Genomic DNA, 18,772 nt, shown 5'->3' with positions numbered 1-18,772 from the left:
TGTGGCTGCCGCGATGATCGTATATGGAAAAAATAATTGGACCTAGATGTAGCAGCCGAAATCTTGTGGGAAACGGGTAGCTCGTTATGTAGAAGTTCGCTGATCAGATTAGGAAAATATGATACTGCAGGTTTATAAAAGTTTTTAAAGGCAATGTCTGAAGCAATTGTAGCATGAGAGGCTCAAGCAGCAGTAGACAGCACACTCCTATACATAGGCTGTAGATTCTGATGAGGGAAACACGAAAGCGCCTGTGCGCCACCTGTGTCTGATCGCATGAAATTATTTCTCTTTAATAATAATCGCACGACGCGCCGAGAAATATAATTAAAGAGAAAGCATCGCGTATCACCCTTCGATCCATCAAACAAACCAATACACACACATCGCAACTTAGCCATCTCAATCTCATATTCCTCATCTTCCCGCAGCACACATTAAATAATAATCGACGCTGTCATCGTCGGCCCGTCTCCCCAACACACACATGCGCAATCAAGAGCGGCCGCCACAATACAGAGGTCTTGATGGTATAACAAGAAAAGAGCCAAAGCAGCAGCGCGAGCAACATCCGAAACCTGCATGCGCTGTGTGGAAGTGAAAGTGCACCGGACTCGGCTCTCAGTGTCTTGGCTCGGCAGAGACTCAGGCCTTGTCGGCTGCTCCGCTGCGCGCGGTGCCTGCAGCAGCAGGCGCGCAACAGGCCGTGCGCGAGCGCGATCCGCCCCAGCCTCCTCTCTCTCTCTCTCTCTCTCTCTCTCTCCTCTCTCTCTCTCTCTCTCTCTCGCCTCACTATCGGCTCTATACGTATAGGTATAGACCGACCGTGTAACACGCTTTAGCACTTCACCGCTGCTTTTACGTATTGTGTGTAGATGGGAGCGAGTAGCTCCTGAGTGTTTCGCTAGCTTTGAGGCTTTATATCTTTGGGGCTTCTGGGCGTTTATCCGCTTTGTGCTGAAGCCGCGCGCGCAGTCTTCGCGGCGGTGTTTGCAGAGGTGTGAGATGGATGTATGCGTGTTCGAGGATGTGTAGGAAGTGGATCTTGAGTGCGATAAACGAATAACGTTGAATTTTTCTTCGTATTTGACATCGACGAATAAAAAACGATCATGTCAAGAATAAGCGCCTGAAATCGGGATCGAGTCTATTAAATTAACGTTAGTTTTCGCATTATAAAGGCTACCGAGGAGAACCAGCCGTGGCGAATGCGTCGACGTTGATTTGTTGCTCGTAATCGTGTGCGTGTGCAGGATTTTACAAGCGGCTTCGGCTGAAAAGGGGCCACTTTTACAGGCTCAAAACGACCGCGTGAATAATCCGCTCTACGCGATTTCGAATGTTTTCGCTCTCGCTGAGCCCACTATGGGATTTTACAGTGTGTGTATACATATTCAATGGTAATTGATCCGCGCGTTACAGATGCCGTCGTGAAAATCGTCGAAAGATCGTATCGACGAGTGGGAACAGCAGTGTGTGTAAGAAATAAACAGATCGACTTGGCAAAAAGACTCGTTAGATTTTATTGTATGCCACCGGGGAGAGAGAAGGTGTACCGCTCGTCAATGCGCCGTCGACTCGTTGCCGTAATCGAGAGTCCAATCTCACACTACTTATAGTTTTTTTTTTATATTTACTGGGAGAGAAGTGCGCTTTTTGCCTTTTCACTTACTCTACACACACTCCGATGGAGTATACAGACGAGTTTATTATTATGGTTTATTAACTCTATCGGCGTGTCGTAACGCGCTTAATTATAAATTATTTTTATTGCCACATCCACGTCCGATTTTTTTTCAAAACAGCAGAGAATCGAAATAATTAAGTAACTGGGATCAATGTCGCAACGTCGAAATACCTCGAATACTTGGCAATTACACATCTGAGCTTCGGCTTCGAAATTTCCACATAATAGCCTCGTTCCCAAAAGAATTTCTAGCTGACATAGTCGTCGCGTGTGCAAAGATCCTCCCGAGTGCACACAGCCCTTTTTTCCATCAGAGAGACATAGAGATAAGTGCAGCAGCGCTCGGAGACAAAAATAAGGAATCCATAAATGCACACACACACCTCCATACAGACATTTTCTAAAAATACTTGTTTTGAACTTCTAACACACCAAAAAGTATTTTCTAGAAGTTTTGCGGAACTCAAAATTTTACTATTACAAAGCTTCCTCTAGGAGGAAGCAATAAAGAAATATTTCTTACCTATCACGGATTCCCAAATCGTAAACGATGACGCTCTCCCGCATCCCTCATTTCCTTCACGCACTTCAGAACTTCGGAGATCCCTTCGAACCCGCGAACGAGTATAACCGAAGACCGAGGTCCACGAAGCCCGTGAAAAAAATTAGGAATAAACAATTTCATCCTGCGTTTTTTCTGAGGCCTGTGATGATAAAGACTGCAGAGAAAATTGCAGGTGTGTCGTCACCGCTGTTGGCGATGCTGTTGGTCATCCAGATGGATAGCATACTTGGGAAAGTCCGGACCTGAAACATGAAAGATGAACTGTTATGCTGATATAGCAATGCCGAATATATAATCTACTTGATTTTTGGATGGATATGTAATCGCCTGCTGAATGCAGCAATTATACGTTCATATAAAAATGCGTTCTACTATAAATTAGAACGAAGTTTTCTGATGAGTGGATCTGAGTTCTGAAAAATACGCTATCGAACAACTTAATACATACGTACAAGCGAAAAGAAAAAATCGCCAAGGATTTTCATACAGTATAATACACTCGACTCTCCGGCCGTGGGCATTGTCCCTTATAAAATTTCCCAGGTCTCCGCAATCCTATCGCTATAGGCACTCACGCCGCCATGCAGCCACGCGAGAGAGAGAGAGAGAGAGAGAGAGAGAGAGAGAGAGAGAGACTTAGAACACAGAGTATAGAGGGAGAGGTGGGGGGGGGGGATGGCCTGGGTGCGTTTTTGCGACTTAGCAGTAAGAGAGAGAGAAGGCTATGCTGCACGAACGCGCGGGTATGTGGCACAAGGCCGGCATTAGCATCTCTACCGGTATACCCCCTACCATTTCGTCGTCGTCGTCGTCGTCGTCGACGGCACAACTCTATCTCGTATTCCGGTTATCTCTTGCATGGGAGTCTCGCGGCTATATAGAGATCCATCGGCTGTATCCTGTGCATATCCGAAGGAGCGTGTGTGTGTGTACAGGTCTATCTCGCTTTTGTTCTCTCTCTGATCGACGTAGTCGTGCCGCGGCTCCACGACAATGGCGAGTCTCTCCCCTTTCTTTATTCTCGCGCGCGAGCCGTGTGTCCGAGATCGGATCCGATTGGTTTCTCTGTCCTCCGGCATGTGTATGTAGCGGCACGTGGGATTATTATTCTTATTATTATTTTTTTTTCGAGGATTAATTATTTGCAATTTCTGCGAGGGAATTTCCTAAACTCTTGACCCAATCTCAAACCGGGAGGTATTTGGTAATCTCGTTTATACCGGCTGATTGACGTTTGAAAATACAGCCTCTGCAGGAATATGACATCGAGAGAGAGAGAGAGAGAGAGAGAGAGAGAGAGAGAGAGAGAGAGAGAGAGAGAGAGAGAGAGAGCGTTGAATGCGAGAATATTTAAAAACTATCGAAGGAGCTTATCTGGCATTCTATGAAAACGACGCGCGTGTTGCAATGCTTAACATTCGATTTAATTGAAGATTTATACGTCCGCGCGCAAGAGTATGTGGCATGAACTCGTGCACGTATACACATACGGAGTTGTAACATAGAGACGGATCAATTTGAGCAAAATTTTCGAAGCGTGTACACCTATGCGGCTCTTTTAAGTTATATAGAGACTCAGCTCTCACGGACTACACTCGCTTATTATTACGTTGCGCTGCGGCGGTATAAGCGATATCGTGTGTATTTTCTCTATAAGCATTCCGCAATTCTGAAAAAAACGCCATCCACTCGCGAGCGCGCGCACCTAAACTTCAAGGCGAGATTATAATCTATTATACTTTCTAGGACATGTTACAGCGGCTTGTTAGACCTGAATGCTGTACATTGTTGTTGTTGTTGTAGTTCGAAGAGGCTTGTAAAAAATTCATTCCTTTAATGGCCTCAACATGACTCATTTCTCTCTCACGCAGATATAAATTTTTGTGTTTACGCGCCTATTGCAGCCCGTTATGCTATACACCGCTGCCGCCTGTGTAAAAATACGACCTTTTGATGCTCGCGCTTTATTTTTAAGTATTTTAAGGTTTTGGATTTTTGCGAGCGAAATTCATGCGAGCTGTTTTTTCTCTCTCGAAATTTACACGAAAAAACGGACGAAATTTTCCCGCGCTTTTTCCGCAAAAAAAGTTATTGGCGCGTATAAGCGTAAAAGCATCCGACGATAAAATTAGGCGAAATGTTTCGGCGGTTGTAATTTTTGGAAAAGTTTCACGATCGCGATTTTCGCGACGCGTCAACTCGATCATGATCAGCATCCGTTTTTCTTATCGCCTACTATACTGCAGTTCTCAGAGTGTAAGTTTTAAAGCCCATGAGAAATAAACGTTATCGGTCACAATATTCACTCGCACTAATCTAATTTTTCGTTATCGAATCGATGTAATTGCCGAAACGATAGCTCAGAGAGATATAAGTATACCGTTTTCCGGTACAGTGTAATGGAAAATTCGATTGGAGATAATGATCGATTTCGTACGCACGCGCGCCGCCTTGAAAATAATAGTATTTATTGTTCGGCTCGATATAATATTAGTGGATAATTGCGTTAATCCGCGAAGCGAGCGAGATAAAATCGAACAATTTCTCGAAATTCTTCAGAGCCTCGTAAAACCCGTTTTAATCGGTATATTACCGAAAAATTCTTTTCCCGTTAATCCGCGCTCCCGATAAAGAGCCGCAGTTCGAGCGTTTATTCATCGCCCAGCCGAAGAAAAGCACATATACCCGTAGTTTCTCAAGGCTATCGTCTTATCGGTTGAGTTTCGCGAATTCGCGAGGATAAATTGCAATGTTTATTCGCGAAAAATGAATTTCGACGTTCGTCTTTAACAACTCTTACAGAGCGGTCTATTGAATCATACTTTTTCAAATTGAATGTCGTTGCGAGTCTTATCGCGCCACCGAAGATCAAAAAATTATCGGCAATAACAAACGCTTCACTTTAATCACTCCAAAAAATCCATCGCCTATTTTTATTATTTTTATAAAAATGTAAACACAACATAAATCATCGAATGCAGAAAAAAGCACCTGTCACCGTCGAGCGAAACCTGATCGTCACCCAGAAAAATCCGATTTCCAAACTGCAGTCACATGCGCGCATCGGGTCGTTTACCCGAGAGGCTTTATCGGTCGTCGCATCGCTCGCGCATACATGGAAAGAAATCGCCGAGATACGCACTCGCGGATGATGGCCAAAAATTCGAGGGCGCAACTGTTTGCGAAGCGCAAACGGCTCCGGGAAAAACAAATGCAGCAGCCGCGACGAATGTTTTCCTCCGCCTTTTGTGTCGCGGGTAAACGACACCTACGCTCGCTTCGATCGATAATCCACGCGGCTGTTGGTTTTTCATCAGACGAGGTTTTATTTGATCGTTTGGGTTTTTTTTCGACGAATCGACTGTTGTCCGACTGCAGTCCGGGGATTATCTACTCGGACTGAGAGATGCCTGTCTGGGAGTGGTTTTCAGGGAAATTCGAGTGTATGATTGAATCAATTGCGGGTGGTTTCGTTGTCTGAACTGACCATTTTCCTCAATGGATAGATAAAAATGATTTATGAAAAAAATTAATTCAGCTCCCGTCATTCACCCGAGGCTTCGATTACGTATCGGACAGCTCACTCAACGCACAGCACTGGAGCGGCGCGAGAAACCTCGAAATATTAAGGCCACACGGGACAAAGAGCAATTTTCATGGCTCAACGCATACACACCGCGTCCGAAAGTTCTCTAATAATAGGGTTCTCCGCCTTTCTTTTCCCCCCTCGCACTCCTCTCAGCCTTCTTCTTCGCCTTGCGCAATCGTCCCTCCGATCACGGATGCCAAGTGCAATTTCGCGGTTGTTTTCTCCCTCTCCCAACTCCCCTCTCGCTCCGTCTCTCCATTGACGAGAGCGTCGACGTAACGACGAAGGACACGCTGTGTGTGGAGGAATTTATCGAGTGAGAATTTCTGCGAATTTCGGCTGTTGCGCGGTAAAATTTTCAATTTATCGATCATGGATGGATTCTACGTCGAGAGAAAATTGGAAATAAAGAAGCGAAATGCAGGAAACAATTTTGCGTGGATTCCTCTTCCATTTGACTTCTTTCTGCATTTCGCATTTCTTCATCCGTGTACTGCAGCGCCATTGCGGCTAATTTGGAGTTGGATATATTGATGACAATTACAGAGAGAGAGAGAGAGAGAGAGAGAGAGAGAGAGAGAGAGAGTACGGTGTACGTCGCAGATATAATGCCGTGTAACAACGTACTTTGCCGCGCGAGTATGGGTTGTTATTGTATAGTAATTTTCGCGTTGGCACGGATTTATCTATATACAGTGAGCTGTACACGAGGCGATGCAAAGCGCTGCACACGATCGTCATCATCGACCTTTTTTTCCACCTCCCATTCTCGCAAACATTTTAGTCACGTTCGTCATTTTAATTTTTCGCCGACGACTCGATGGAGGCATCTCGAAAAAATGATTTAATACTGCAGGTGGATCATGCACTGTACAATAATGCAATTCGCTCTAAAACCCTTGCCTCCCATCCTCCTCGAGGATACCCTCGTCGAATAGCTGGGACGACTGTACCCCGCGGTAATAATGAGTTCAGGACAGTCAGCTCTCTCGAGATCGAGATTTCGCGAGCGGCGCTTCTAATCGGCGAGTCGATCGGTCGTGTCGCGCCGCCGTCGCTGGACTCTCCGATAGTTTCCCCCCTCGAAAACTCATTAGGATGATGCGGCGAGCCTCGAGATGGCGAAACGAAGGAGAGAAGGAGGCGAGAGAGAGAGAGGGAAGAAGATTCCTTGGCTCGTTCTGGCAGCGGCCATTAGAAAGTCCCGACGCGGAGCCGTGATTATGGTCGGTGCGGAATTGATGCCGATGATGCGCTCCGAGAGAGGGACGATCGCCGGAGACATGAGCAAGGACAGCGGTCTGTGTGTGTGTATGCGATCAATGAAAAAATGTTTTAAGGGGACGTGAAAATTCATCATATTATTGTACGAAAAGATCGGAGACATTCTAGGCACGTGATGGGTTTTGTTACACGCGCGGGACAACAGCAGCACACACTGCATGAGCCTAATGAGGCTGATTAAATCTCCGGTGTAATGAGGCGAGAATACCAGCTATTTTTAAAAGCGCCGAACTCTATTTCGTCGCCGTCGAGTTGCCCAACTTTTCGAAAGAGTCTCTCTCCTCGTCTGAAAACACAATGAGCGTGTTTTCCATCAGCATCGACTATTGTTGCGGCTAAAGCTTTGTTAAATACATACCATAGCTCGTTTGCATTAGTTAACGCAAACTCGATACCGAAAGCGTGAGAACGTCAACGATATACACTCGGCGGCGGCGGCAGATGAAACTTTGACGTCTTTTGCGAAAGCTGCACCGGATAATGATTAGATACAGACGACGACGTCGGCACGTCACACACATACACACGTACGGGTCACGTCACGGACAATCGGACAACGACATCGCGCTGGCAGCCGATCCCCACAGGAATTCGCATAATCGGCCTACCGACACACTGCGCGAGGGAGATGTGTATAAGGCTGCGTCGAATTTTACAAGAGCCGACTTTATTCAAATCGGCCGTATGTCCGTGTGTAGCGACTCTGCCTGGAGAGAAACGTTTGCATTTATGCGCAGAGCCGCTTCAGGTGTTTTATTGCTCTCTCGGATGCATGTACGGTAAGAATATCGGTTATATGCGCTCGAGGATTCCGTTTGATTTCCAGATGCTGTGTAGAAGACGATTTTCGATTTTCGCTGTATACTATGTTTCCAATTATATTTTTTGCCAACAGCGAATCCACCGCTATAACGGCAATCTCGAGAGGTTATTCATCCGGAGTAGGATTAAAAACGAAATGAAAATAAATAAACACGCGCGTGTCAGCGAACTCTCGCGATTAGTCGAATAAAACATATAACGATCACCTTTCAGTATAATACAGAATAGCCGGTGTGGCGACTGAGACGCTTAATTATCGCAATATATGAGTGACCTCATTATAACCCCTCTCCCGGTGTCGCGCGCGCGAGAGCGAAAAATAGCATTTTTCGGCTTATCAAGAGCAGCTCGTGTTTCGTCGCCGCACGATAGCATGCACTGCGCCGTATGCGAGCGAGTTTCGGCCACACGCAGGGATCGTCGACCGATAAAGTAGGTGCGTGTATAGCGCTCTCTCTCTCTCTCTTTCTCGATTCGCATGACTCGTCCGCGCTCGAGCGAGCGATGAGGCAATGCTGCGCGCGCTTGAGGAGAGTCACTCGGTTCTGCTTCTAGCTTTGAAAAGTTCTAGGCTCAATTTTTCGGATATGGACTTTACACGAATTTGTATTAGTTGATGAGAGCAGCACAGCACTGTATTATCGAATCGCCGCGTATTTCCGTCCACAGCACGCGACTGAAAAACCAAAACTCGCGCAGCCGGTCGTCCGATTAAAACATGCAAGTAGCGTCAAGAACAACAGATAACGACAAAGAAACAGCTCCGACTCTCGCGTTAATCCCGGTGCGATTATCGACAGGATGTGTGCAGCCTTTCGCAACGAGGCTATAATCCTCGCATCCTATACACACACACAGGCGAAAAAAATGCCAAACTACCCACTTGAATCGAGAGAGAGAGAGAGAGAGAGAGAGAGAGAGAGAGAGAGAGAGAGATACAAAAAAAGAGCAGCTCGCGAAAAGAGTCATAAATTTCCCCGGCACTTCATGCGTCTCCGAGCATAAGAAATGCGGTCGATGAAAAATTGCATATGCGGCGCAGCTCTCGCGCTGGAATTATATTCCTCTCTGGATTGGGCAGCAGTGTGTGTGTGTAGGTAGGTCAGTGAATCGAGCGAGAGAGCGACTGCAGCACAAAACGAGTAGGCGCGAGTGAAAGAATCGTTGAGCCGACTGAGTCATTGCCACGGAAACGTGTAGACTTTGGCCGAAACTTAAACTGGGGAGTGTCTGCGGTACTGTTTTTATTTCTGCCTAATCGCGTCCAAAGCTCTTTGTTCTCCGCGTTCCTATAACGTTTGATCGAGAATCTATTCAGCTCTGGGTGTATACCGCGAGGTCTGCTATATTTGCAAAAATAAGGATAAAACATTACTTATTAAAACAGGATGCACAGCTATTTCCGAGAGGAAGGAGAATCGTTTTCTCGATTAATTCCAGTGCTGGTGCTCTCGGAAAATTTTCTGAAATTTTTATTCCCCTGCGGCGAGAGTTATATAAGTCGGGAAACGTCTCCGCGACGTTTAAAAAAAGGTTCTAATTGAAATCGCTATTATCGTTATTTCGCGAAGCCGTACAGCAGTCACACTCCGAGAATACGACATTTAGACGTCGCTGAATATACTCGATCGATGAAAAATATAAACGACGCTTCTAAATTACAAAACACACACACAGCGAATCAGGACTTTTCAAGAGTTTCGCTTTCCTTCCTGTGAGCCGGCGACGAGTAGGCGCTGCTGTCGGCGTTACGCGGACCTCCATAAGTCAAACACACCGCGGGCGTGTGCAGCAATACGCTATGGAAAACCCAGTTTGCCCACTGGCTTTCCGCGCTCTGGTATACACAGTCTAAATAACCCAGTTCTTGTTTCTACTTTTTTTTGTCGACGAGAGAATGAGAGAGTTCTGGCTTGATTATGAGGGATTAATCATCGCGTGTACATGCGTGTATAGCTATATGCACGCGAGTGACACGTGAATATGCATGAGGATTACTCTTACGTACGTTCGCGCGCGCGGCTCATTTTTCTGATAAGCAATTTCGACGACGACGCTGCGCTGCTACAGTTATGCACGCGTCGTTGTTTTCGCTCTTTGTTTTTGATTGATTACGACCGTATGCGCGAGCTTTTCTTTCTCGGGAACTTTGAGATTTACCCCCTGATTTGTCATGCGCGCGCGGATTTAGAATTAGCCTGCCTGTGTACGAAACGGCTGATTATTTTCTCTTCGTGAAAACTATATAGAGGCATTGTGCTGTTGAAAAATGAAAAAATTTGCACCCACTATATACAACGTCGACGAAAAATCAGAGAAGCCGATCCTGATGATTGAAAAACAAAGCAAAAGCCAGTAGGCACTGCAGCGCAGTGTGTAGTAAGAAGAGTCTCGACGATCGTCATCATCATCATCATCACGCGTTGATGAAACGTAACGAACTCATCATTCTGCGCGCTGATGGTCGGCACAGTGGCGCTTTGTTTTCAGTCGCGCTTCTTCCGCGCACCGAGGCCCGGTGCAGCTCTCTGCAGTCGTCGTCGCGCTTCGCCTACAATGCGCTGATTTCGAGGGCCGGGAATTTTTTTTCTTCTCCAAGCGACGAATGAAACATTTTTCTGTTGTTTTTTTTAGCGTCCCTGAGGCTTTTATTGTATACGGCGTAAAAAGTAGCCGTTTTATTATATCCTGTAATTCAATAACTATTTTTTTAATATGCAAAAACTATGTGCAGAACAGGATCGAAATTTAAAATTCAATTTCACGCGTTCGACCTCAGACAAAGTCGCCTCTCAATCGTACACAGCATGTACAAAAGGCCTCGAAAAAGCCTGCAGTGGAGCCGAAAATGCGGCAAAAAAAGAGCCAAGCGTCGGATATAACGTGTATACGTATAGCTATAAACACAGAACGCCGAGAAGAAGAAAAAAAGTCCGGCGCTGCATTCGGACCTTGCAAAACCGCAGGCTGCAGTCAAGGTAACGAGTGCAATGCCATTAAAGAAGAAGCCGGCGGCGGCGCAACAGGCGAGGACGGGACGAAAATATCCAGGATGAATCGTAACAGAGAGAGAGAGAGAGAGAGAGAGAGAGAGAGAGAGAGAGAGAGAGAGAGAGAGAGAGAGAGAGAGAGAGGAAAGATCCTCTCTCGCGCTCTTTGCGGTGGAGCGTTACAGTATAGTTTCGAGTAGCGAAATTGCATAAAATATCAGGTGCAGCGAGCTCGCGCTGCGGGAACGACTTTTTTGGCGCGGCTTATTACGCGCGACGCTCACGTCGGATCGACGGAAAAGGAAAACGCTATCCCTCTCTCTGTGCACTGTGTGCTACTTTGAATTTACTACAACGAACGAACATCGCGTACTCGTGAGCCTGATAAAACGCTCGGAAGAGCGACGAAAGCGAAAGCGCGAAACATTTTTCGGCCCTCGGCGGATGAAAGAGAGTATAGTGGGGCGCTTTATATTCGGCGCGCGTTGGCCCAGGTTAGTTCGGCGAACGAGGGGAGAAGGATGTCGCGATGAGAGAGAGACGTGTGTGTGTGTGTCTGTTGAGCGCGCACTCTCGCTTTCATCCGCTTTCTTCGCTGCAGAGAGTGCAGTGTGTACGTATAATATATATAGTCTGGGCCCGGCGACCGGTTTCGGCCAAAGTAGGAGGAAACGAAAGCGAAAGTGAGCGAGAAAGTGGTGGGATTGTACGAAGCGTCGGCCAACGGGGGAAGGATGTTTGTGGGCCCAGAGGAGAGAGACCGAAAAACACGATGGCCCAATGGCCTCCATACACACTCCAGACAAGGGAGCGATTATGTGTAGCGAGAGTGGAATGGTAGGGAGGAAGGACATCCGAAATTGTTTCTTCTCGAGGCTTTATTATGGCTTTGCTCCGATTTTTGGGCTCTGGCTGTGTTTTTGAATTGCTATTTTATGGATTTTCGGAAGGAGACGCTTTCGAAATTTCGACCGGTAACATGGCGCGCGGGAAAATATTTTTTGCTCCTCCTTCGAGGTGAATTCGATTCTTATAAACCGTAAGCCGATACATAAGCTAAGCCTCCAAATTGAAACTTCCCGACACCTTGCGCTGATCGATAATGACTCATTAACGATATTCCATCATACAACGCGCATCCGGAGCGTATACACGCAATAATTGCTCTTCCGCGCCTAAAATCCACCTAAAATAATATCGCAATGAGGGCCGCACTACTCGGGGCTCGTAAAAGCGCAACGCGCGCCGGCGAAAAAAGCGATTTCCGCGTGTTTAAAAACGAGAAGGGGGCCGACACACCCAAAAGAGTGTATAAGTGAATATACAGACAGGGACAGAAAGAGAGAGAGAGAGAGAGAGAGAGAGAGAGAGAGAGAGAGCGAGAGAGAGAACAACAGACGCGAGCAAATGGCGCCGGCTGCGTGCGTGCGTGTTTTTCACGAGAGCTATATACGCGCTCAGCTCTCGCTACTGCCAAACTACCGCGAATGAATATTGCGTGGCGAACAATCGCTGCAGTGCCGCGGCGACACATCCACGGGCGAAAAAAAGCAGGAGAGAGAGAGAGAGAGAGAGAGAAAGAGAGTGAGCGAAAAAATAAAAGGGGTCTCCGCACACATGCGGCGGCGAAAATAAAAAAAACCGTCGTCGCATTGTGCGCCGTTAACTCTCCGCTTTATTATTCCAGTCGTCGGGTCCTTCCCCGAGCGAGCGTTTTCGCCAGCGGCTGTGCAGCGCAGCGCTCGTGAATTCTCTCTCTCTCTCTCTCTCTCTCTCTCTCTCTCTCTCTCTCTCTCTCTCTCTCTGGTTTCGCCTCTTTTTTAGCAGTTTGCGCACACTCGCTTCCGCGTCCCTCTCTTTCGTTATTTTGTGGGCGTTTGAACTTTTGTTAAATGCTTTGTCGCGACTCGCGAGTGATTTTTCGATTATACTAGGTGATCGTGGGCGTATGGGCTAATGTTGTTGATATGCGTAGAATTTTATTTATACAATGCGGGAAGAAGATTTTGGATTAACGTTAAGTCAATATATGCGTATTGTGGAAGAGGTTTCCGGAGCCCCGACGTTTTTCAATGCGCTCGATCCTCGGAAATAATAACAATAGTAATGGGCGCGTACAACACATGCGTTTCGTAATGCCAAGCGACCACAAAAAATGCCGGTAAACCGCGTTTCTCAGATATACCCACGACCGCAGAGGAATAACTCGAGGCACTTTTAGCGCTGAAAAATCCATCGGAAATACAGATCAAGCTGCTAAATTGAAAAATTAACGATAACAAAAATAAAACATAGTAAACAAACAATGCCGATAAAAGCGACGAGTAAAGCATCAGCTCGACGCAAAAAAAAGAACGCCAGACACCACGCGCAAGTGGCATAGCAGCGTCAGTGCATATAGAGTATTCTCTCTCTCTCTCTCTCTCTCTCTCTCTCTCTCTCTCTCTCTCTCTCTCTCTCTCTCTCTCTCTCTCTCTCTCGTGCTACAGTTTCGCCAGTTAGCCAGACCGTGCGCCGGTTTAAAACAGCTGCCAAATTTCCCTCTCGTGTGCTGCCGACGCTGCAGCTCGTCGACCGCCGCCGCCGCCGCAGCGAAGAGAGTGAGAGTGACCCATCGAGAGCGAGTCTGTTCCACATTGCCGACTCGCACACACACACATCCACAGAGCCCTGGGTAAAGTGCATATAAACTCGCCCGCGCCACTCGAAGCTTCTCCTCCCTCTGCTTCGCCTTCTTCTTCGCGCTGCGTTATGCAGAGTATATAGGAGGATTTTCGAGGCCCTGCTGCCGTCGTGCTCGTCGTTTTTTTTTCTTCTTTTCGTTGCGGTTGCCTCATTGGGTTTTGTTTGTCGCCGCGTTGAGGTAGGCCTGAATTGGAGCAGTGGGGCTTTGGGGAGAGACTACCGGAAATTGTGTTGCCGAATATAATGGAGAGAGGGTTTCTTTTTTTTCTTGCGCTGTTGTGTGGCATGGCCATTTTGTGGATATGGAGGCCATTGCTTTACGTAGATTATTACGTTTTGATTTGTTTATTGACAAAGGAATAAAAAATTCATTCAACGAATATTCTATTCACTTCATCAAAACGAAGCTGATGTACGAATGTACCTTACTATTATAATATATCCATTATAGTAAAATCGCAATTTAATAATTCAGTATTCGATATGGAAATGTGTAATTACACAAATGCACGATGTATCCAAGCACAACACACACATCGATAATCGGGTTTGCTCAAGGCTTGAGGAACACTAAAATTATTTAGCTGTTCCCAATATCTGGCAATCCCCATTATATTCGTCCACTATACAAGCTTTCGGTGCGTTAAGCAGCTCAACGCTCGTGTGCAACAATCTCATTAATCTCAGCTTTTATCCAAAACGCAAAAGAAATCCCAAATGTAACAAAATCAACAAACATTTAACAAAGCCGCGCTATTCAGACTCGTGTAATCGCTCGATTCACACACAACTTCGTTAAAATTCATCAGCCCGAAAAACCGATTCGAAAACCCGCGAAACTCGATTGGCAAACAAATCTTCCTCCAAAAAAGCGTGCAAACGCGACTAGCACGAGAGGTAATGCAATATTCAAATAATTCAGCTCTCGGCGCACTTCTATCCCACCCGAACACACACATGCAGAGTTAAAATCACGAGAAATTGTGCGAGTACGCCGACTGCAGCGCGCAACAAGTGCGATGGGCCGTAGTTGACCGAGCTCTGAGCGCTGTGTATAAGTGTACGTGTGTGTGTGGAAGTTGGCAAGCTGCGTCGGATATTCGCCCTGGTGCGAGTCCCGAAATTTATACCCGCAACCCCTGTTGAATCTCCGGCAATTCTCTCCTGCAGTTAGCGAGCGCACGAGTGTGGAATAAGAGAGAACTGCTGGTTTAAGCTGGATTTCCGCGAGCGAATGAATGGGAAAGTTCTCGAGTTTGCTGCCGCCACTTCTCGTTTAACCGAATCGCAAGACACCCCCGCGCTTCCTGGATGTAAAAATTAATCTCGATTCGTTTATGCACAGACGTCAATCTCAAGCATTCGATAAAAATCAATCGAAGCGCGATACAGCGCTAGGCCATCAAAGTCAATATTCCGCGCGCGAGCATCGTTCCAAGCCCGAAAGAGAGCACTTCAAAGCTCACGCCTCATAAATCAAAACACCTTTCGTCGTGCGCCGAAAAAGAATCCTCGCAAAACGAGAAACCCGTCCATCCATCAAGCCAGTCGTGCAAAGCTGCAGCGCACTGAAAAAAAAGGAATAGAACCACGAACGCGAAAGAGAGTGAGAGGGCGACGATTAACCCTCGAAAAATCCCAGCGCCGAAAATTTACACCCGGGTGAGAGAGAGAGAGAGAGAGAGAGAGAGAGAGAGAGAGAGAAAGAGAGAAAAAGCGCACAGTCTATTTACGAAGGCAAACCCTCTCTCTCTCTCTCTCACTCGTTCGCTCGGTATATATTTGGCAAGCGACACAGAGGCGCGGGTCTACATATATAGGTATACGCGGCCGACGCAACAAGTAGGTGTATCCCCGAAATGCACTTTGGCCGTGAACCGGAGCGCGAACGAGGGAGAGGAAGAGCCAGAGGGAGGGAGTATATACTGCACATGCAGTGTATATATATATATATATATATATATATATAGAGAGAGAGAGAGAGAGAGAGAGAGAGAGGGGGGATTCGGGCTGATTTGCGAGCTCGGTTTTATACCTCCGCGGGCGGCTGATTTTCGAGAGCGTAGCTGCTGGAAAATCGGGTGTGTGTGTGTGTGTGTGTGACACTTGTTGAAGCGGCTCTCTCTTTTTTTCTGTTTATTTTTCACGCTTCAAAGTTTGTTACGCGATACTCTTTTCTAAAATTCAAACTCGAGTTGACTTCACAAACGCTGCAGCACCTTTCGCTCTCTGTCTACGGCTGTCCTTGAAACCGCACACGCACGGCACGCGATTCTGCGTGGATTTCGCAAAGCTTTTGAGGCTGCGGAGTGTCAACCGTATATCCTCGTCGAGAATGATAATTCGAAATTATTAATACATACGCACACCGATGTATACAGAGAAGACCGAATGAGCTTTACGAAACGCGCACGCAGGCAACCCCCACTTCCCTCTCTCTCTTCACGCAATCATTATCGCATTCCGCGCGAAATAATTCCGCTCCGCAAATCTGCCGACTCTAACTCGCGCGCTCGTAAAAGTCCCTTAACGATAATCTAACTTTCAAGGCTGCAGCAGAGAAATGCATGCGTCTGTCTGCCTATGTGTGTGTGTGTGTGTGTGTGTGTGTGTGTGTGAGAGAGAGAGAGAGAGAGAGAAAGGCGATGATTGACGCGCGAAGGTGCGACAGATATGCGCGCATCGATTGCGATTATATAGATATTTACGTAACGTAATTTCGTGCGAAGAGACGCGCGTTGCAGTTTTCGGCGGAGCGATCCTGGTAGAAACGTTAACGGTTAATGAGCTAAGTTTTGGGCCACTTAGCTAAGTTGTGGTTAACAATTTAAATAAATAAGAGTTTAAACATTATAAATGCATAGATATACACAGTAACTCAAGATAAAACAGAACATTTGCTTGAAATTCGTTAAATGACTGTTACAATCCAGAAATTATAGAAAAATATCTTGCAATCGTGAAAAATCCAAATATTTGTAATAAAACATGCAAACGTTTTAATGCAAGAAAAAAAGGAAAAAACAATTTTTAACTTAAAAATAATACTGTGTTGGTATAATAGACACGCATCACTAAAATATTAGCAATATTTTGCTTTATTTTTTTACATTCAAATTTGATAATAATGGTCAACTAAACTTAACTTTTTGACGGTTTTCACTCGTTAATTTTCTACCAGGGGATGTACGAGAAAAAAACTCACGGCGGAAATTTTAAAACGTTCACACCGAAAATTCCATCGTACCACAGCTCGTATACGATATACACAACCGATTCGATTTTTCGACGATCCCAAAAAAAACATCCTCTCTCTCTCCGGTTTGCGTCAAACGCCAAGCGCCGAGTATATGTATAAAAGATCGTCTCACAGGGAGAGAAAGAGAGACAAAGAAAATCCCAAATAAGAAGCCAGGCGCAGCCGCATACTTTCCTCTCCTCTCCGATGCAACGGCAGCCTCCGTCTCCCCCCCCCCCTCCCTCTCAATGGTGTGCGATCCATGCGAACCTCTCTCGCGCGACACACAGACGTCCCGACACACAAACACGTGGAAGCTCGTACACATCCCGATAGAAAAACCAGGAGAGGGACAGAGACAGATGAATAGATGGACGGATAGCATACCCATGTACACATAACACATGCACACGGATAGACAGAGTGTGTGTGTGAGAGAGAGAGAGAGAGAGAGAACTGCATCAGCAGCGAGTGCATAGTGGGGGAGAAAAGAGAGAGGGTATATATCGGTGGCAGCGCTTGCGCGGTTCCGATACGATAAGCGGCAGATACGGTCAAGGCCTCCGCGGATGCCGGCGTCCGTTCTCTTTCCGACGGGCTGCTGCGCTGCTGCCGCTGCTGCTGTGCCGAGAAAATCGCGACCGAGAGCGAAAGGAAGATTGAGATTCTTCGAGCATCGCCGCCGCTGCTATTATACCTATATGCACACGCTCCTATGGGTGTGTTGTGTACGTAGTTTATGCTACTCGTGAATTATTATTTCAAGCCCGCGTGTACCGCCGAAATATTTTTTTCTCATCAGACGTAATAAACTACGCGATTGAGATAAGAGTAAACAAGGCGACTCGACCACAATGGGAGAGAGAGAGAGAGAGAGAGAGAGAGAGAGAGAGAGAGAATAGTTTTCGGCGTAGCACTTGCGGTTTCGCATAGACACACACACTGGGAAATCATTGTTATTATCATTATGGGTAGTAATGAGGCGTAGAGCTGTGTAGCTTTGTTCGAGAGGCGAATTCGTATGCGCGTAACGTTTTCCACAACGGTATTATAATATTTTACATAAGGATGCAGCAGCGGTATAGTATATAGTATAATATAGTAGTAGTGGGCTGATGGATTTTCAGCGCTGAATTTACGCGTGTATGAATATGCATCGCGGAAATGAAATACTTTGTATATCTCAACGTTTCCTTCATCTCATTTCGTGCTAAAAAAGAGCGTCATCCGGACCAGCGCTATATATAGACACACGCAGCATTATACGCGTCTCCGAAATGCTCGCCGAGCCGGGACATCGAGTCGAAGGCCTCTCGTCCGCTGCTTTGCATTTCGAATTTGGCGCCTCGACGCATCGCTGCGCATCGCTGCTGCGGAGCCGACCCACTGACTTTTAACTCGCGTGCAGACTACATGTACGTATGTGTATGTGCGCGACCTTGGGCCCGAAAAACGAGGGGAGCCGTCTCTTCGGCTGTTTCCTTCTCCGAGCGCGAGAAGAGGAGCATCGAGAGAGAGAGAGAAAGAGAGAGAGGGAGAGCGATTTCTCGTATGAAAGAGCCTACAGTTGCACAATACGCTCGTGTGTATAAATTGGAGGAGAAAAAATTGTGATTTTGTTTTTAATTCTAAATACTTTTTCCAACTGCGTTGAGTAACGACACGGCGATGAAGAAATGCTTCTTTTTTCATTTGATACATCCCAGAGGCTTCCTTCACATTTTCCACCACCGCAATTATGCACTTCGGTTGACGCTCTCTCTGTGATTATAATACACGCGCTCGCGCGCAGTTTCATTATTTTACTCCTAGCTATAGCCGCGCACAACAACAGAACACGGAGTTTAAGAAACATAACAGCACCAAATACGTGTAACGTCGTTCCCGGCTATCTTCTCGTTTGCGAAACAAG

The 18,772-nt window shown here is 46.4% G+C and overlaps 1 protein-coding gene across 1 annotated transcript in view; it reads right to left on the bottom strand.

Moving 5' to 3' along the window:
• LOC103316308 (guanylate cyclase 2D) overlaps positions 1 to 18,772 on the bottom strand; it is a 281,070-nt gene that overhangs the window by 226,684 nt on the left and 35,614 nt on the right. The window contains exon 2 of the mRNA XM_031931234.1: positions 2,211 to 2,494. The gene's annotated coding sequence lies outside the window, so the exon portion shown is untranslated. The remainder of the gene's footprint in view (positions 1 to 2,210; positions 2,495 to 18,772) is intronic.

This window comes from Nasonia vitripennis, chromosome 5 (assembly GCF_009193385.2).
Source record: "Nasonia vitripennis strain AsymCx chromosome 5, Nvit_psr_1.1, whole genome shotgun sequence".
In the NCBI taxonomy this organism is placed as follows: domain Eukaryota; kingdom Metazoa; phylum Arthropoda; class Insecta; order Hymenoptera; family Pteromalidae; genus Nasonia; species Nasonia vitripennis.
Note: the sequence above shows the minus strand (reverse complement) of the source record. Positions and strands in the feature narration are given on the sequence as shown.